Source organism: Hevea brasiliensis, chromosome 6 (genome assembly GCF_030052815.1).
Source record: "Hevea brasiliensis isolate MT/VB/25A 57/8 chromosome 6, ASM3005281v1, whole genome shotgun sequence".
Lineage (NCBI taxonomy): Eukaryota > Viridiplantae > Streptophyta > Magnoliopsida > Malpighiales > Euphorbiaceae > Hevea > Hevea brasiliensis.
Window position 1 is genome coordinate 17,825,760 of NC_079498.1, and position 22,391 is coordinate 17,848,150.

The following is a 22,391-nucleotide window of genomic DNA, read 5'->3' on the forward strand; positions in this document are numbered from 1 at the left end:
AGTTAGGACTAACTATTCACTGGAGAAGCTAGCAGAATTATATACCAATGAGATAGTTAGACTACATGGAATCCCACTTTCCATCATATCTGATCGAAACCCAAGGTTTACATCGAGATTCTGGAAAAAGTTGCAAGAAGCCTTGGGTACACAACTCCGCTTTAGCACGGCTTTTCATCCTCAGACGGATGGATAGTCGGAACGAGTAATCCAGGTAAACCTAAAAACTAATTGAATTTTCACAATTAATAAATTGAAATGATAGTAACAATGTGAATTATGTGATAGATCCTGGAGGATATGCTGAGGAGTTGTGTTATTGAGTTTGAAGGGAGTTGGGATAGATACCTCCCACTGGCAGAATTTGCATATAACAATAACTACCAAGCTAGTATTCAAATGGCCCCGTATGAAGCACTGTATGGGAGGAAGTGTAGAACTCCCGTATGTTGGACTGAATTGGGTGAAGATAAGCTGGTAGTACCAGACCTAGTGAAACAGACTGAGGAAAAAGTGAAAATAATCAAAGCTAATTTGAAGGTTGTCTCAGATAGACAAAAATCTTATGCCGACTTGAAGAGAAAAGAGATAGAGTATGCAGTTCACGACAAAGTGTTTCTCAAAGTCTCACCGTGGAAGAAAGTACTAAGGTTTGGAAGAAATGGTAAGTTAAGCCCTAGGTTCATTGGCCCATATGAAGTCATTGAACGTGTGAGACCAATAGCCTATCTGCTAGCTTTACCACCAGAACTGGATAAGATCCATAATGTATTCCATGTGTATATGCTAAGAAGATACCGCTCAGACCCTTCACATGCCATCTCTATAGAAGAGATTGAAATCCAACTGGACTTGACATATGCAGAAGAACCCATACGGATCTTGGCTCGGGAAGTGAAGAAACTGAGAAATAAACAAATTCCACTGGTGAAAGTACTTTGGAGGCACCATAATACCGAGGAGGCAACTTGGGAAAGTGAAGAGACGATAAGGCAACAGTTCTTTTAACTGTTTGCATCAGGTAAATTTCGAGGATGAAATTTTTATTAAAGGGGAAGAGTTGTAACATCCTCACTTTAGCTAGCCTGTACAATCTACTGTTCCGGCGACCAATGTCGGTCTGGGCAGCTAGAATATTTAAAATTATAAATAGACTAGAGTGAGGAGTTATAAATAAACCAAATAATGCACATAAAAATCAAGGAAAATTTTTAGGAATGTAATGCACTAAGGTTAAACGAGCCCTAACCCCAGTGATGAGTAACCTGAAGGGGTAGTGACGGTGAAGGTTGTTAACAACGCTAAACCCAGGAAACAAATTCATAAAATAATTTTTGGGATACCAAAGAAGAGTTATTGAGGATTCTATGGCATTAGAATGCCAAGAAAAGGCTTAGAAAAATTTTTCAATCGGTATACACAATTTTAGCTCGTTAAGCCAAATGGAGGGCATTTTGGTCATTTCGTCTTCAAAGATGATTTTTGACCAACTTATCTATTTATGTAAGTGAATTATATGACATAAAATATGAACAAATATTGATGAAAAATTTATTAAAAATGAATAGAAAGAAGAACAAAAAAAAAAGAAATAAATGGATTTATTGCATAAGAATGATGTCATTAAAAGGGCTCCACCAATCAAATTATACCAAGCATTATGAAATCAATTTAAAAAGAGTTAAATTGGGTAAAAATCAAAAGAAACATCTACCATCTTCTCTCTTTCTTCTTCAGCCGAATTCCGCTCTCTCTCTTATCTCCATTGATGACTTTCCTTCTTTCTAAATTTTCTTTATAAACACCCCCCCTAAAATCACTTGCTCCTTTCACTAAAACTCCTCCTTCCAACTAGAGCAAGCTTGAGGCAGCAAAAAGAAAGAAAAATCAAGAAGTTTTGTAAGCTAGGGAAACTGTCCAACAAAGGTTAGTGTCAATTAATCCTTTAAACTTGTATATGCATCATTGGGAGTATGAATTGATCCATTGATTGTATGTGTTTCAAAAATTAAAATGGTAGAGCTAGGGTTGTAACACCCTAGGCAAATCCCACATCGACAAAATACGGGAGAGATGCTGGGTTTATAAGTTGGCGGTTCGTAACCCCTAGTGACGCATTTTAAAACCGTGAGGGCTTCAAACCAGAGCGAACAATATCACTAGTGGGCTGGGCCATTACAAGGGTTTGGACCCAAAATTGAGATGTTGATCATGTAATTGTGAAAGTAAGTTTTAATGGTCAATTAGTGACCATTTGGTTATGTGTGAATGAGAAATGAAGTGGTTTGTGTAGTGGGAATTGAAGTTAGTGTTGCTGCCCTTGGTGACCTGCAGGACTGGGCATGAGTTCAGCAGGTTTGGGCAGCAATAACTAGAGTTTTAGTGATTCAATTGGTGCAAGGCCAATTGTATATGAAAGTAGACACATAATGGCACAACTTTGGTAAAAAAAACCATGCCCAGAAAACCAAACCAAGTTGACCTAAAGATTGCCCTAATATGGGTGACCTGCATTCTGCTTGGGCAAAATGACTAAATGAATAGTATTTATTCATTTGGTCATAACTCAGTGTAGAAAGGTCCAATTGACCTAAAATTTTACCAGCAAATAGCTGAGATATATACCTACAACTTTCATGAAGAAACCTAACCCAATTTTTGACTATAACATGTTCAAAAGGTGACCTGTAGTCACTGCACAAAACACTGTAGATTTGGTTAGTCCAGAAAATCTGGGAAGTTGGCAATCCGGCCAGTCATGGTATTTAGGCCATAACTTGAGTTAAAAAACTCCAAATGGAGTGATTCAAAAAAAGAAATGTAACTAGACACAATAAGGAACAACTTTCATGTTGACAACTTTGCCAAATTCTTACTGTAAAAATGACTAATGGAACAGTAAATACAATGCCTGAAATCTAAAAATTTTGAACAACTAACATTAAGCTTAGAAATGGTATTAGCAACCAATACCAACAATTTTAGAATGCAAAATGTGGTATGTTGGGAATATTAAAACCAATGTACCTATTGTCCTTGCAAAAGTCAACATTTTTGTTGACTAATGAAATGAATGGTAACACCTAAACTTGAATTTCAAGAATTGTATAATTTAAGAGTGTAACATGCCCTAGTACACCTAGCAAGATTGGTTTGGATAGGTTGGTATGCCAATAGGGTTCTGTTAGCAGTACTGCATATGGCTTCATGCCATTCTATGTTTTATGGCCTCACGTGCCATTCTGTGATAAAATAACCTTTGGTTATGTTGATTGAGTTATTATACTTGGGTTTTATCCCTGATAATTATTACAGCTTATTAGCTGTTCTGTTGCACACCGGGAGACACAATGTGACCGATGGTATGATGGTCCGAGGTACTTAGTACCCAGTGCCAGTTTACCCATTTATCCAGTCCAGAGTCACCTCACATTTGCAGTGCATTAGTAGGACATTAGGCTTTTTTTGGTCTTTTGTATTTGTAAACTTTTGTTATATATATTTTAAACTCATGTAATTATGCTTTTGATGTAATTATTTATGAATCATGTTCAGTAATAATTTGAGTTTTTCTTATGGAGTTGAGTATGATATGAATGAATTGAATTTTTGAAATATTGATGTCATTTGAGAAATTGTGGAAAGATGTTGGTGGTTGACTGAGATTGAAATTATGATTATATTAGAAGTGTTTTTAACAGATTCAAAAGAACTGTTTTTCCAATTTACAGCCGGCACTCTGCCGAATTTTCTATAAAATTTGCACAAAATTCAGATTAATCAAAATTATAAATAAATGAATTAAAAAGGGTAAATTGTAATGAAAATATGATTTGGTACTCCGGCACACTGTGTGGCATATCTTGCTTGGCTACACTGTAAATGGGTAAGGGGTGTCACATTATTTATATGGCTCACTTAACAAAGATATCTATATGAAAATCCCTAAAGGATTCAAGTTGCCTGAAGCCCAAAAATCAAATTCTCGAGAACTTTATTCAATTAAATTATATAGAGCTCTATATGGATTAAAGTAATCTAGACGCATGTGGTATATTTGCCTTAATGAATATTTGTTGAAAGAAGGCTATAAAAATGATTTATATGGATTAAAGCAATCTAGACGCATATAGTATAATTGCCTTGATGAATATTTGTTGAAAGAAAGCTATAAAAATGATCCTTTATGTTCATACATGTTTAAAAAAAAAAAAATAGGATTTGAATTTGCTATTATTATAGTTTATGTTGATGATTTAAACATTATTAGAACTCCTGAAGAGCTTTCCAAAACTATAGCATCTTTAAAAAAAAGAATTTGAGATGAAAGACATTGAGAAGAGAGTGTTTTGTCTCAACCTATAGATCGAGCATTTCAAAAAGGGCATCTTTATCCATCAATCAACTTATATAACCAAGGTATTAAAATAATTCAACATGGATAAAGCCCATCCATTAAATTCACCAATGGTTGTCAGGTCACTTGATAAGCCAAAGTACACTTTCCAACCTCAAGGAAATAATGAGGAACTTCTTAGTCCTGATGTAGTATATCTCAGTACAATAGGGACATTAATGTATCTTTCTAGTCACACTTGACCTGATATAGCTTTTTTGTAAATTTGTTAGCAAGATATAGCTTTGCTCCAACCCAAAGACATTGGAATCGAGTTAAACATATATTTAAAATCTTCGAGGTACAATGGATATAAGTTTATATTATACTAACATGTCACAACTAGATTTGATTGGTTATGCATATGCAGGTTATTTGTTTGATCCACATAATGGTAGATCCTAGACAGGCTATATATTCACGTTGTACCAATTCATGAAATAAGTTAAGAATGTGTCTAGTTGAGATCAATAATTCAATATATTCAAAGTAAATGTGTCTACCTACCAAAAAAAAAAAAGAAGTTCCAACCATTTTATATGAAGATAATACTGTATAAATTAGTTGAAGAAAGGATATATTAAAGGAGACAGAGAAAAAAACATGTTTCTCTGAAATTCTTCTTTACTCATGATCTTCAGAAGAATGGCAAAATTAATGTTTAATAAATTTGCTCAAGCAATGATTTTGCTAATTTGCTCACCAAAACACTTCCAACTACAAGTTTCGAAAAATTGGTGAACAACATTAAAATGTGAATACTAAAAAATCTCAATTGATATCTTCATGAGGGGGAGTTAATACGCACTGTACTTTTTTTTTCTTTTATTATAGTTTTTTCCCATTAGGATTTTCTAGTAAAGGTTTTAATGAGACAATATTTACCAAGTATTCTATAAAAGAATAATACTTTTTTGTCGATCACTAGGATTTTTTTCCCACTAGGTTTTTCCCTAGTAAAGTTAGGCATATTCTTCAATGCATGGACATCTAAGCTGTGTTATGAATATATTTATGCCGAGTGTCCATTAGCATTTTAACTCCTAAACTCTTTATTTTCTCTCTATTAGTTCAATGCACTTTATTAATGATGAACTCTCCATCCTCTCATATATGTCTATAAATAGAGCATTGTATGTGATGTTCCATACACTTGAAAATTAATAAGAAATTCTATTTTTCTCTTAATCTTCTTTCTTATATTATTTTCTCAGTCTTACCTAATTTTATAACATATATGACTTTTTAGAAAGGCAAAAATAAGAAAGGCATTTTAGTTATGAATTAATAATATACAATCTATTTATTATTTATATAATACTCCCTTTGTATTACGAAGATAGGCTTACTTTCCGTTTTCATTTGTCTCAAATTATTAGTCACTTTTCTTTCTAAAGTAGTAGTTTATTTATTAACTTACTAATTGTTAGTAGCATGCCTTAGAGCATAACTTGTAATTTGTATATTATAAATATCAACTCCTAATTAATGGCAAATATCTTTTCTTTTAATTTAAATGGTTTAAATTTAATTGAAAATATCCATTGGTAGCTTGTTAGATGTTCCATTCTTAATAATATGAGTGATGAAATAATGTGGGATAAGTGCCATAAATCTTAGTTCACAGTCGAGGATACTTCGTTAGGAATGATTTAGCCATATAGATTGTTGCCTCTGTGTGTTTCCATAGATTAGTATAGGATACAAATAAGATGGAATGGTAAGTCTCATGCCATATAACAAACACAGTGGGCACTTATAAGATAAGTAAGTTGAACCAGTGACACAAAGATGACATATACATAAAATTTACTCTTGTCAATACATTGTCTTCTAGATCATAATAGTGCATATAATCTCTTGACCTGAGATAACATAGTTATCTTATATATAGGTGGTTTGAGTTTGATACTACTTATATACTTGTACAGGGCATGAGTATACAGGCATATGTTGGCTCCGACTAGTTATATATGAAGATAGGTGTTTAGCCAAGATGGGATCCGTTGCCCTAAGTAACTAGGGATAAAATCCTATGCCTATCTAAATTGTTCTTCATAAATAAAGTTTCTGACTAGGACAGATAGACTAAGTTAGAAAAGAGTTTCTAATGAAAAAGTCTTATTAATCAAGAATTAGAATTAAGATGAGGACATATGATTCTAAGCAATTAGGGTTTGACATAAACCGTGATCCTAGCTAGAATCTGGATTATGTAATGGAGAAATTTTAGTGCATGACATGTATGATTAAGGTTGAAGAGTTAAGGGATGAATTATTTATCACTAGTTGGATAGTCATGGTACACTGTGCTAGGTGTCAACCATAATTTATGAGAACTAAGAATGATAAGGAAATTTTACTCTTGGTATGGAAAGTGTTCCAATAATATTAAAGAGTTAATATTATTCTCATTGCCAATTATTAATGAACCTAAGAAGTTATACACATAAGAACAAATGATTAAGGCATAATTATTTGATTAATTAATTAAATACTTTAATTAATTAATTAAATTAATGTATTTTGTTTGCAATTAGATTACAAAGTCCCTCGTATGACTTGAAACTAAATTCAACCTATTAGATTTAATAGAAGAATTTAAGCTAATATTTAAAGTGTTTAAATATATGCTTGATTAATTAATTAAAGAGTTTAATTAATTAATGAGATAAAAGAATTTATTTAGCTATTATGACTTAAGAAGTTATGAGAGAAAATTGAATCAATGGCTTATTAGAGTTTTCCATACATTTTAGGGATATGGGAATCCCTAAAGTGGTTTGGTTTAATCAAATCCCTAATTTGCATAAACTTGACAAGTATCACAATTAAATGTTGAAAGCACATCTAATTGATGAATTAGATGTTAACAATTGTAAAGTTAGTAATGATTAGTGAAAGATTATCACTAATTAGCTTTGGAGATTTAAATCTCTAAATATTAGAGATTACATAATACTTTAGGGATATGAGAATCCCTAAAGAGAAACAAGCCATCTTTCTTTTGGTAGAAATCTCTAAATGTTAGAGATTACTTTATACTTTAGGGATAAAAGGACCATATCTTCTTTTGAAGACAACTTTTGGACAATTATTTTCTTGTTCTTCCATTTTCTCTCAAGCCAAACCTTTTCTTCCTTCCTTCTTGTATTTGATTCAAGAGAAATCAAAAGTTGTTATTCTTGAATTAAAGCTAAAAAAATTATTTCTCTAATCTTCCAAAAGGTTAAAACCAAACAAACCAATTTCCTTCACTTATGCAAAAATTGGCCAAATATAAAGAGAGCACAAAATAGGTTTTTGGTTCAAGGTTGAAGTTTTGATCAATTTGTTCGTGTGGATGGACTAGAAGACCAATATCTGGAGGTCTCTGCTTCTTGGATTTGTTATTGGATTTGATAATGTGCCTATTCAGGTAAAATCCCTAAAACCTTAATTATATTTATGATTTTAGTTTCTTAATGGCAAATAGGCTAACAGCAATTGAGTTACAAGAGTTGTAACACAAAATATATGATTTTTGCAATAGAAAATCAAGTTGCATGAGATGCATGAAAACTTAAGAATTAAAATTTTTAAATTGCTATTTTTGGCATCCTTAATGGTGTTTTCCTTTCAATTAGTATTAGAGCCACCCTATTTTTCTATTAGGAACTCAATTTCATGTTGTATGTTGGTTGGGAATCAAGAAAATTTGATTTTGAAGTGTTAAAATCAAGAATTGTTTACTTCCAGTAAGGTTACATGGCCTTAGCATGTTATGGAACACGGGTCGTGTAACAAATGGAGAAATTGTGCCTTTCTGGGCAACAACATGGCCAGGCTGTGTTGCATAACATGGACCATGTTATGGAACACACTCAGGCTGTGTTATGCTAAAAAATGGCATTTTTCGATTTTTTTTATTTTTCCTTTTTCTCCCTCATGGTTAAAATGTTTAACCATATTCCCAACCAAAATAACACATTTTTTGGGATGAGATTCTAAAGGAATTATTCCAATTTTGTATATGAAACATTTAAAATGTGATTTTTTTTATTCGAGTGTTGGTGATCATGGACTTAGGTGACCTATGTGTTCGGTTTTTTTTTATTTTATTTTATGAGAATGTAATAATTAATTATATTATATACAAAGGGTTGTTTTATTAAGTTGTTATAATTTTTCTAAATTGTAAACTTATTTATTTGGGCCTGTGTGCTCATTTCTTTTGCAATTTCACCTTGGTATGCCAAGAATACTTAATGTAATTAGCATTGATGGCAGTTACAAGAAGAAAAGAGAGGTCATATCATTGATGGAGATCAGTGAAAGTTCAAGACTTCAAGAGTTGAAGTTTTTTATGCATGGTTGTAATAGATGGATGATAACCTAAGATACCCTAAAATCTAATCCTTGTGGCAAGGATTAAATTCCCATAAAATAGTCCATGATCATGTCTTTTATATTACTGTTCATGAATGAACGTATGAGATATGTATGTTTATTAATGTATATGAGATATGCATAAAAATGGTTAATATGCAAAGTGAGACCTTATAGTAACTAAGTTGGCCAATAAATCTTCCAATTAAATGAGTAAGTTAGTAATAGTGTAATTTTAAAAATTACATCATGGCTCTCCACTTAGGCAATTATTTAGGAAGTTTTAAACATTTACATTGTTGCCTATAGTAACATAGGAATGATGTATTTGGTTTAAGAGATCTTTTTAAAGTAATTGTTAAACATAAGATATTATGAGTATGCAAATACTTTAGTGACCAAGAATAGATGCACCTAAGGTCATTAAGGTTTAAATTTGCACGCTTACTGACTTAGTGGGTCTAACTTAACTAATGCAAGATAAATTAAGAATGGATGTACTTGAGGTTTTGAGCATTAGGAGCTAAATAATTGATTGAACCTCATACAAGATGTGAAGAGTAAAGTGTTACTCACTTATAAATTATTATGAATCTAATAATAGATGTACTTAAGGATGATTAGCAACTTAGAAGAATTTAATCACAGGATTTTCACGTTCTACTTTGAAAGTGTAGGATTTGCTAAATTAGTAGGAGGACCAATTTGATTAAAAGAATATGATCATTCTGGTTAATTACTTGATACAATATACTAATTAGAATCTTGTTATTTTCTGCAGTTAAATCTAATAAAATGATATCAAAACCAACCAATGTTCTCATCGGTATACTTGACAACAATAGGCTAACTGGGCTTAACTTCTTAGATTAGTTAAGAAATCTCAAGATGGTTTTCAATTTAGAACCTCTTGGATACATGTTGGACTCAAAAGTTCTTAGTCCCTTACCTAAAAGGGTTTCTCAAGAGGAACATGACACTTTAGCTAAGTAGAAAAATGATGACATCTAAGCAAAGTGTTACATGTTTGCTTTTATGACTAATGAGTAGTAGAAGTAACATGAGAAGATGCATACAACATTTGAAATCCTGGATCACCTATAAGAATTGTATGGTGAGCACAACAGAAATGCTAGATATGAGATATCTAAGCAACTATTCAAGATGAAAATGATTGAAGGGATGGATGTGGGTGCCTATGTACATAAGATGATTAGGCTCATTAAACAGTTTGAGGCATTGAGTTCACAATGGACTTCTCACTTTAGACAGATTTGATCTTACAATCCCTTCCTGAGTCATGTAATTCGTTCGTTACAAACTTTCATATGACCAAGATTGAATGCATACTTGCTGGTTGTTAAATCTGATGGTCATTACACAGAATAATATGCTTGGTAGTAAGGAGAAGGAAGTTGTTTTAGTTACTTCTTCTTTTGGGAAGTCCAAGAAGAAGAAAAGTAACAAAAAGAAGAAAACTTTCACCCCGAGTCCATCTGCCAAAATTTCCAAACACTAATCTAAGAAGAAAAAGAAAGTTGAAACTATTGCTAATAAGGGAAAATGTTTCCATTATCAAAGGATGGGCATTGAAAAAGAAATTTCCCAGAGCATTTGGCATCTTTAAAGAGCAAGAAGGATAAGCCTTCTGAAGGTATGTCTCTTATTATTTAGATTCTGATAATCCTCATAGTTTATCTATAGCTTGGATTTTAGATACTAGTGTAAGTTCTAACATATGTTTTGATATACAGGAACTCGTAAGCAGTGATAGCTTGTAGGCATAAGATGTTAGACTTTGAATTGGCAATGGAGCAGGTGTTGTAGCATTAGCCATAGAGTCTAAATCTTTGTATCTAAATAAACATGTTTTGTTTTATATTATTTTTTGTACGTATCTAATGCTTTTGAAAACATCATTTCTGTATCTAGTTTGATACTAATGGATATGAATTTCATTTCATAGATGATGCTTGAAATATTTATTATAGAAATAAAATTGTTGGCAGGGGTTAGTTGCAAGATGGTCTCTATTATTTAGATAAAAGTAACAAAACAACTCTATGTAAAGAAATTAAGTTTAATGCAATCATTGAAACCAAATCAAGTTCAAGACAACTTTGGCACTTAAGATTAGGTCATATTATAGAGGATAGAATAACAAAGTTAGAAAAGATGGGAATTTTATCCACATTGGGTTCTGAACCTACCCTAACTTGTGAATCTTATCTTCAAGGCAAGATGATTAGATCACTTTTTGTTGGATAAGGAATAAGAGCTAAAGAAGTTTTAGAGCTAATATATAGTGATGTATGTGGCCTATTTAAAAAAAAATGGCAAGATAAGGTTTTTTTCTATTTCATTACCTTTACAGATGATGCATCATGGTATGGATATTTGTATTTGATGAAATACGAACATGAATCCTTTCAAAAAGTTTAAGGAATTAAAATGTGAAGTAGATAAACAAACTGAAAAGAGTATTAAAACTCTAAGATTAGATCGACGAGGTGAAGACTTGAGTACTAAGTTTAATGAGTTCCTAAAAAAACATGGCATTATTTCTCAATTAACCTCTCCTAGAATACCAAAGTTGAATGGTGTATCTCAAAAGAGAAATCATATCTTATTAGATATGCTGAGAAATATGATGAACTATACTGACCTTCTAATCTCTTTATGGGGATTTGTTTTAGAAATAGCATTATACCTTCTAAATCATGTCCCTTCCAAATCAGTCTCTTCCACTCCATATGAAATATGGTATGAAAAGTAACCAAGTCTTAAACATGTTAAGATTCGGGGTTGTCCAGCTTATATCAAAAAGCTGAAGACTGATAAATTGGAAATAAAATCTGAAAAGGGATGATTTGTTGGATATCTGAAAGATAGTTTTGGATATTATTTATATCTTTCTACAACACAAAGAGTTGTGATAAGTAGATATGCTATTTTTTTTTTGAAAAAAAAAATATTCAAGAAGGTGGTAAAGGGAGGAAGATAGAATTGGAGTTAGAGAACTCTAACCAACAAATAGAAAAAAAAGTGGATGTTGATTCTTCCACTGAGTTTGTACCTCTTGATGATGTTTCCACATTAGTTCCTCAAAGATTGATACACTTGTATTATATAGATGTTTTTAAGCACATTTGTACAATATTTCCTGTCATTTAGACAAGTAATTTCATGCATAATCTCCAAATTCATTGACATTTGTAAATTTAATCACTCTACACTAAATCCTATGTTTTCTACATATTTTCATATGTTTAGAAGAGGTTCCAAAGCATAGGAGTAAAGAAGGATGCTTGGAAGAACTCAAGGAAAGAAGATTGTTGCTGATACATAGTACACGGGTCATGGAAATACACCACAGACCCATGTAACTTGCTGCCAAGAGAAAACCAAAGAATAAACACAATACATGGGCAGTGTAACACGACCCGTGTAACCTCCAGAGACCCGTGTAAGATTTTGCCTGGCAAAGCTGGAAGAATTCCTGGAAGAACAACAGTACACAGGCCGTGTAATCAAACCCGTGCAACTAGCCATAGCCCATGTAAGCTTCTGCCCTGACACAAGATGCAACATTCAAAGCTCCAGTAAGTTATACAGCCCAGGGCCATGTAGTGACACTGTAACACCCCTATTTGTATAGCCTGGTATATTTTACTGTTCCAGTGACCGGAGTCGGTCCGGACAACTAAGGGGATTAGAACCATACTTAAGACAACTAGAGAAGCTATAAACACAAATAATTAGTAATTACCAATTAGTTAAGTATGAATAAGAAAAACAGAACATAAGAAGTTAAACGAGCTGAGAGTCACAGCGATGGGTGACCGTCTCGGGAACGATTGCGAAGTCGATTTAAACTCAAATTTCGAACCATAAAATGTGACGCCGCGGTCCTTAGGACCCTTATAAACACAGTGGAAAAGAGAAAATCACGAAAAAGAACTATTAAGCCAGTCAAATTATTAGGTCAGAGAGCCGGAAGAAATATGGAATTGATTGCAAACTGGGATGAACCGGCGAGGGGCAATTTGGTCAATTGACCCCGAGAGCTGACTCCTGACCTAACTGTCAAATAAAATCGGAGAAAAGAAAATTTCGGAATCAAGAATTAAATTAAAGAACTAATAGAAAAATAAAAAAAAAAGAAGGGAAAATAAAAAAGTTAAAAAGGTGATGACATCATGCATGACATCATGCATGATGCCATAAAAATAATAATTGAAATATTTAATTAATTAGATTTATGGTCTTCCATAAGACTAAAGATATAAAAGAAAATGAAAAGAAAAAAAAATAAAAAAACACTCATCTTCCATTCATTTACGTTTCTCTCTCTCCCAAGCTCTCCTCTCCCTTTCTTTTTATTTTTCCACCATTAAAGCTTATATTTAAGCTTTTAAAACCATAAATTACACCATAAATTTCCTAGTTCCTCATGTTAAACCTTGTCTTTGAGTCTTGAAAAAAAGATTGGAGCAAGAAAGAAAAGGAAAATTTGCAGAAATAAAGACTTGGAAATTCTACATAAAAGGTTAGTAATCAAATTTGATAATTTGAGTTTGATTCTTACATTTCTAACTTATTGAGCTTGTAAATAAACTTAAAATGGAAAGAAAATTTGTTGAGGGATTATATAGAATTTTGGACAGCTAGGGTTTGGTTGGACAAAGTATAAATTTGTTGAGCTAAACATGTTAGGAAGCTTAATTGAGTTAAGGGAGCATGTTTATAAGTGTTTAATTAGTTAAATGTAACAAATGACATGAATTAGGGTTTTGGACATTAGGGTTTAGAGACCAAAAATGTGAAGAAGTGCTAAATGATGTCTTTGACATAGTTTAAGGAGAGAAATGGTCATTTGTGACCTAATTAAGTGTGTTAGAAGTGTTTGAATCAAAGTCAAATTCGGATTGGGTATGCACCATGATCAAAAGTCAACTTTGAGGGACCAAAAATGGAATTTTACAAGTCCAATTGGTATGGGACCAATTGTGACTGAAAATAGGCACTAAATGACAATTTTCATTTAGGAAACATGCCCAAAAAGTGACTAAAACCTAGTGAACAAAGTGACCAAAGTTGGAAAATTGCAAGCTGCCCTGCACAAACTGACCAAGTGAACAGTGTTTGTTCATTTAGTCATAACTCGAGCTAGACAGGTCAAAATGACTTGAAAATTTTCCAATGGTTAGATGAGATATAGACCTAAAACTTTCATGAAGAACACCAACCCAAATTATTCCATTAACCCAATCAAATTACTGAGCCAAGTTGGATCACTGAATCTGCAGACTGCAGATTTGCCATTTGAACAGTAAAGTTTCAATGGCTATAGCTCTCTCTAGAAAACTCTGATTTAGGTGATTCTTGAACCGATGGAAACCTAAGGCATAGTAGAACATTACATATGAAGAAAGTTAGACCAAATTATGGACTTAACTTGATCAAATTGCTGAATGAAGTTGGAGCAATAAATCTGCTAGAAATAAATTCTGCAGCATGAACAGTAACCGTAATTTGGGTATAACTTGAGCTACAAAACTCCAATTGAAGTAATTCAAAAAGGAGAATAATCTTAAGACAATAAGGAACATTTTCTATAAAGAAAGTTTTGCCAAATTGCAACAGTAGAATGACCAATGGAACAGTGTAACCTAAGGCACCAAAACTGAAAATTTGGCAATTTTGCCTAAAAGACTAAAGTTTTGAGAAAATGACCAAAACCAACAAGTTTGGCGACCAAAATGTGGTATGTGGGTGAATTTGGAGTTCTCATACCTATTAAGCCTTACAAAGTCAACAATTTGACTTGAATAGTGTAGTGAATAGTAACCCCGAAACACAAAATTTTAAGAACGTCGAGTTTAGCACATTAAAGTTAGGTAAAAGTGAAGCTAAATTTATTTTGGATTTATATTAAGTTCTAGTACTGAAGCATTGTGAAATTGTGTGTTTCAGTTGAAAAGAATACCGGGAAAGAACCCAAGGAACCGAGTCAAGGCCAAGAGGCGACTCGCTTGAGGTTTGTGCACAACTAACTCTTTTGTTATTTTTTTAATTCCAAATTGATTTGAAATAAATTTATTGTATGATTTATGATTTTTGTTGTGTTGGGAATTTTAACTTATTGAATGAAATTGTATAATTTGAATATAAATTTTCTTATGCATTTAAGGATTTATTGCATTGTTTTGAGGATTGTAAATTTTAAGTTTGATGTGTTGCCAACCTTGAGCATGAATTTATGATGATTAAATATGTTAATGATTTGTAAACACTTTGTAAATAGAAATTATTTTGAATATGATTTGAAATCACAGTTGACATGACAAAATATGTTGTGAATTCTCATTAGCTTGTCTAGTGAGATAACTCCTCCACTTGATGGGGCGAGTTTCTTCCTCTCTGGCTTGCCAGTTGGGGAATGATGTGAATGAGTACTCATATATATTAGCTAGTCTTTGTTTCTCCCTTTTAGCCTCGGTTATTGGGAGAATGTGAAAAGTCGTGGTGTACAACACGGCATCTATTTGAATTTTGGTCATGGGTTCGACTGTGTGTATTGTTGGCAACGCCCTTTAAATTATGCATGATTTGATAAGTTGTGATTGAAATAAATAATTTGTCAGTGATTAAAAAATTTTTGTATTGTTTCGGAATTTAAAAGAAATATAAATAAATAGTTACTATTTGATCAAAATGTTATTCAAATGAATAATTTGCATGAATGATAATGTTGATTTCTGAAGGTCATAGATTTTGAAGAATTTAGAAATTTTAAAATTCTATTTGTTATGAATTGTCAAGCATAATTTGTATTAAGTTTTAAATTATTAGTCTATGCACCACTGAGTTCACCACTCAGCGATAGCTTTGTATGCTGTCGCAGATATAGAGACTAGAGGAGCAGCAGATTGAGCTGCTGAGGACAGGGGAGCTACCTGCTAGAAGTTATTGGGTATAATTTATACCCTGACTGTAAATATTCATTTTGATGTATGTATTGCATGTAATTGTATGGACTTGTAAAATCAGTCTTGAGCAGTTTGTACAAAGTTTGTATAAAGTTGCAATAAATTTAGTTTGGATTTTCTTAATGTAAATTTCTAATATGATGAATATAAATTGTTTTGTCTCTAATGAAATATGAGTGGAACTATTTTATTTAATCTGAATGAAATGTATTGCTGGTATTTTGAGGATTATTGAATTTGAACTTGAGAAATTGATTGAAATGATTGTGGAGATGTTGAAATGGATTGAGTTTGATTGTGAAATTGAAGTGGTTGTTGAGAAAAATTTTTAAAAGTGCTTTTTACAGGTATTTGAAGAACTGGTTTCTCAAAATACAGACAGAACTCTATCAAAATTTTTATAAAATTTACGGAAAAATAAAATGGGCCAAAAGTTTTAACTAGTTTTTAATTTCAATTAAATGTTTTAAATACCTATTAGAAAATGCTCACCACTTACCAAAAATAAGAAAATTGTTTTAAAACCCCTAGTAGGGTACTTAATGAGTTATCGGTAGGTGAAGTTCGGTAGTTCATTAGGTATTCTACAAGATCATGTTATGCCTTACAGAGGGGTAAGGTGTGACATGTTTTAGTGGTATCAGAGCAAAATTTTTGAAGTATGTTTTAACTTGAGAAATTGTGTCTTTTCTTGTTAAGTACAACTGCTCAAAGTCCATATTTGTTACATACAGTACATTTACATCATAAATATGAACTAACGGGGAGAAATCTCCTTGTGTTGGGTGCACAGGAAATAGAAAAAAAATTCTTGTGAATAAATATGGATAAGAGGGATAAAATTGCAGAGCAGTCTGATACAGCTAACGTACAAAGAGAGGCCCCAGTTTCACAAAGTGTTGGAGGTCCAACTACACCAATCCCTCCTATACAAATTACTGCACAAACGGCCCAGCAGATGGCCATGTTCTTTCAGTAAATGGCTGATAATCTGTCAGCCTAGGCCCAAGTACAAACCCAAACCCCTCAAGAACAACATGAAAAAGAGAAAAGTGGGAAATCTATTGGTCAAAGTTCGAGTAGTAAGTTGGGAAAGAGAAAAGATTTTGAGGGACCCCGAGCTCTCAAGTATAACAGAGTCAGATCTTCAGGGCGGAAGCAATCAAGAACCATTCATCAAAGAATCAAAAGTTCCTACCCTACCCGTCTCTGTGACGTTTGTGGGAAATTACATGGAGGTATATGCCATAGGGTCACTGGAGCCTGCTTCAATTGTGGTGAAATTGGACATTTCGCCCGAGATTATACTAGTGCACGTCAAGTTATGCCGCATACTACATCAAAGGAATCAGTCCAAGGTTCTGATTTTAGAGGCTCATTAATAGTCAGTAGGGGCAGAGGCAGAAATAGAGACAACACTGTAGGTAATCCTCACACAATGGACCAACCCGAGCAGAGGAATACACTAGAAAGAGGGAACGCCGTGCATCGAGGGGAAGAAGCAGAGACTTCGGATGTAGTTGCCGGTATGTTCTTAACTTGTGAAAGGAATAATTATGCACTATTTGATTCCGGCTCTACTTGTTTATATGCTAATGCAAAATTATATGTTCTACTGCTATTCCCTTGCATGGAGATAAACTTTAATGTGTTAGTAATTAGTCTTTTAGGATAAGAATTGCGATAATAAGCATGATTGGAATTAATTTTAGAAAAGTTTCTAGTGAGAGACATCTCCTAGACTATGATAAATTATAAAGTTAATTAGTAAACCTAATTAGGTAAGGCAAGAGGACTTAAAAGTAAGTTATAGTAATATATCTGCCCTAGATGGAAGTAAAGGTATTACTGTGGATAGATGTCAGTAAGTACCATAATCAAAATAAGTTTAAGATATGAGTGGATTTGAAAGAAATAAAATATAGGGAAGTTTGCTCTATTGGGATGTATCGTAGTAACTATGCAATATTCTTGATGTTTGTGCTGTAAGCTGCAGATTACAGTATTGACTTGAGATTTATTGTGTAGAGCTACGTACTACCCAATAGTATATAAGGATAAGAATAGTTATAAATGATTTTCTCTTTGGTACAAATATACCATAATAGAGTTTTATTACTAGAACTGAGTTTGAAAATCCTAATTCGGGATTTAAAACTCTATAATTAGAATATCAAAATATTATGGTTGCAAGGTAGTGAGAGTTAAAGACTCCATTACCCTAGCACGAATTACAGTACATCAAGAATTATTATGGGACTAGAGATTTTAGCATGGTAAAAATTTAAAAATAACACCTATAGGGCTAAGTCATCCAGTCTCTGATATGGGGTTTATAATTGTTTTAATATTGCAATGGATCTTTTGCTCAAGGTTTAGTAAGGAACATTATTCTATTTGTGTAACGGTAAGACACAAAATATAATTTTGTTTCCCTAGAAGAGACAGGATGCTATGGATGACAATTATAACTTATAAAACAGTTAAGAAATGATATTTTATTGATAACAGTAATTCGATAGGAACTAGTTGGCCAGGTATTCTTTAGGAAGAGCACAATTTTATTGTGCAGATCATAAGGATTAGATTAGAATTCAAGCGGAACTTTTGAATAGCATGGGAAACAGGAGAGTCCGGTAGACTCCCTTCTTAAGATTAAAGAATTGTTTGTGGTAAAAAAAAAAGGTAATGATCACAAACCAGTAGAAAATAAGCTATAGAATATTGATGGATAAAAGAGTTGTGGAAGTAAAAATTAGAATAGTTAGTGAGAATGTAATAAAGAAACATTATGAATATTAGTTAAAGTGTTAACTAGAATGGTCAAAGGACCAAATCAAGTAATATTGAAGTATAGTGAATTTATTAGGGACGATAAGAGGTACTAAATTACGACTCGACAGCCAAGTTAAAGAAGAAGATAAGATTGAGGAATAAAATAATTAAAGTTAAGTTGTGGAATAAAAAGAAACAAATAGAACAGTAAGAAATGAGAAAAACACTAGATGAGAAATTGCCACCAGGGCAAACAACTTACTTAAGACGCGTAATGATATCTCGAAATATTTTATCAAGAAGGAAATAAGTTAAACAAAAGCAAACAAGATAGTGCAAAATGGCATATAGGCCTTGGTCATTAATGGAGATAGTAAGATAATGGTTATGGACCTATGGCCAAGAAAGAGATAAGCAGTTCATATATGACCAACAAGGTTATTTAAGAAAAAAGACTATAAAGGAAAATAATTGTTAAAACAACAACAAGAAAAGACTAAAATATTCTAAACTAAACTGAAGGTTGCATCAAATGATCAAGAGATTTGATAAAAAAAGAGTAAAACTAAGTTCTCACCCATAGGATCATACGAGGTCCTACAAAGAGTGAATCCACTAGCACACAGATTTGCTTACCTCTAAAATTGAAATGAAATTGAATCTAACTTATGACAGAAGCTCATAAGAAACTTGGCACACGACGTAAGCAATTGATGAGTAAATAGTGTTGGTTAAAGTGCTATGGACCATTATTCCGATTATGAAGCTACACAGAAATGTGAGAAAAACACGAGAAAACAATATGTAAGACTATTTGACGACAGATAGTCAACACAATTTCGAGGACAAAATTATTTAAGGGGGGGAGAATTGGAACACCCATGTTTGTATAGCCTGATATATTTTACTGGATGTAAAGACACCTAACAAGGTTAGTAATGCAAACTTCAAGTTTTTAGTTCAATTAGTGTATGTATAGCATCAAGAACATAGAAATAAACTTAAAATGAAACAAATTGTTGAGGGACTAAGCTGAAATTCGGCCAACATGTGTATGGGGGCCTATTGCATGATTTGAATGGTTTGAATGGGTATATGAACTTTAATTAGTTGAATGGTTATGATTAAAGGTTTTGAAAGTAGCTAAATGCAAGAGTTTGTGAATTAGGGTTTTGGACATTAGGGTTTAGAGACCAAAAATGTGAGAAATGTTGTAAATGATGTTCTGGACTTAATTTGAAGTGAGAAATGGTCATTTGTGACCAAATGAAGTGTGTAGGAATGGTTGGAGTTAAGGCCAAATTCGGATTGAGTGGTCATGCTGCTAGCAACATGACCAAGTCAACTTTGAAGGACCAAAAATGAAAATTTATAAGTCCAATTGGTATGAGACCAATTGGGACTGAAAATAGGCACTAAATGACACAATTTTCATTTAGGTAGCATGCCCAAAAGTGACCAAAACCTAGTGAACAAACTGACCAAACTTGAAAATCTGCAGTATGAACAGTACACATGAACAGTAATCATGTTTGGGTCATAACTTGAGCTAGGAAGGTCAAAATGACCTGAAATTTTACCAGTGGTTAGATGAGATATAGACCTAAAACTTTCATGAAGAACACAAACTCAAATTATGCCATTAACCAAGTCATTTGGCCACCCCAAGTTGGTGACTCAAATCTGCCAGCACCAGAAAATTACCCAGAATTCTGGGTTGTGTCCAATCCGGTAGCCATGGTTCAAATGGCCATAACTTGAGCTAAAAAACTCCAATTTGAGTGATTCAAAAAGAAGAGTAAACTTAAGAAAATAGGAAACATTTTCTATGAAGAAAGTTTTGTCAAATTTCAACAGTAAAAGGACCAATGAAACAGTGCAACTTAGGACTCCAAAACTAAAAATTGGCAATTTTGCCTAAAAGACCTAAGTTTTGAGAAAATGACCAAAACCAACAGGTTTAGTGACCAAAATGTGCTATGTGGGTGAAGTTGGAATTCCCATACCTATTAAGCCTTAGAAAGTCAACAATTTGACTTAAATAGTATAATGAATAGTAACCCGAAACACAAAATTTCAAGAACGTCGAGTTTAGTACGTTAGAGCTAGTTAAAAGTGAAGCTAAATTTATTTTGGATTTATGTTAAGTTCTAGTACTGAAACATTGTAAAATTGTGTGTTTCAGTTGAAAAGAATACCGGGAAGGAACCCGAGGAACCGAGTCGAGGCCAAGAGGCGACTCGCTTGAGGTTTGTGCACAACGTATAACTTTTGTAAATTATTTATGCATACTGTTTTGAATAATTTGAATCAGTAAATTATGACAATTTTTATGATGTTTTGATTTAAATTGTGGAAAGTTAGTTGTGTATATTTGAAATGACAATGTTTAGCAAATTGTTAAGATAAGTTTTGAAACCACAGTGTCATGACCATATATTTGAACACCTCATTAGCATGACTAGTGGGGGTAATTAGTTTCGAATTTTGATTCCTTCTCTGGAGAAGTGTTGAGGTGTGCCAGTAGAAGAGGATGTGAATGGATATCCATATATTTGAGCTAGCTAGCCTTGTGATGTGATTTCTCTTTAGCCTCTGGCTATTGAGATTCTATTTGTTTCGAATGGCATGATCTAACTGTGGGTTTTATGAAATGTGATTTGATACTTCAAAATGAAATTGTTTGGGATTAAAATCTCATAATGCATGATTTGTATTTAATTCTCATGTTCAGTCAAATTTTTAAATAAATGTGACTTAAGTTCTGCATAAAGATTATTTTAGTATGTTGTGCACCACTGAGTCCTAGTACTTAGCGATAACTTTTATTGCTGTCGCAGATATAGAGACTAGAAGAGCAGCAGACTGAGCTGCTGAGGATTAAGGATCTATCAGCTTGAAGTCATCGGGTATAATTTATACCCTAACTGTAAATATTTCTTTTGATGTATGTATTGCACATAAATATATGGACATGTAAAATAGGTTTTGAGCAGTTTGTACAAAGTTTGTATGAAGTTTGTAATAAAAATTTAGTTTGAACTTCCTTTGATGTAAATTTTGTAATGATGTGTATATAAATTGTTTTGTCTCTAATAAAATATGAGTGGAACTATTTTATTTAATTTGAATGAGATGAATTGCTAGTATTTTGAGGTTTATTGAATTTTGGAAATTGAGAAATGTTGATTGTGAAATCTTGAGATTTGAGATTGATTGAGAGTTTGAAGTAGTGGTTGAGAAAAATTTTTAGAAGTGCTTTTTACAAGTTTTTGAAGAACTGTTTTCTCAAAATACAGACGGAACTCTGTCAAAATTTTTATAAAATTTGTGGAAAATTAAAATGGGCCAACAGTTTTAACTAGTTTTTAATTTCAATTAAATGTTTTAAATACTTATTAGAAAATACTCACCACTTAACAAAAATAAGAAAATTGTTTTAAAATCCCTTGTAGGGTACTTAATGAGTTATCAGTAGGTGAAGTTCGGTAGTTCATTAGGTATATTACGGGATCATGTTATGCCTTACAGAGGGATAAGGTGTGACATGTTTTAGTGGTATCAGAGCAAAATTTTTGAAGTATGTTTTAACTTGAGAATTTGTGTCTTTTCTTTGTTAAGTACAACTGCTCAATGTCCATAATTGTTACATACAGTGCATTACATCATGAATATGAATTAACGAAGGGAAATCTCCTTGTGTTATTTATTTAGGAGATAGCCTACTCCAGACTGAAATGGAAGAAGGGGATCGCTCAGTCGAGCAATTTGTTGAAGCTGAGGCACAAGGGGAAGCCCTAGCTTTGCAGAATGTCAGTGGATCTGTAGTACCAGCCCCGCAAATGCCGCAGTTTCCTACA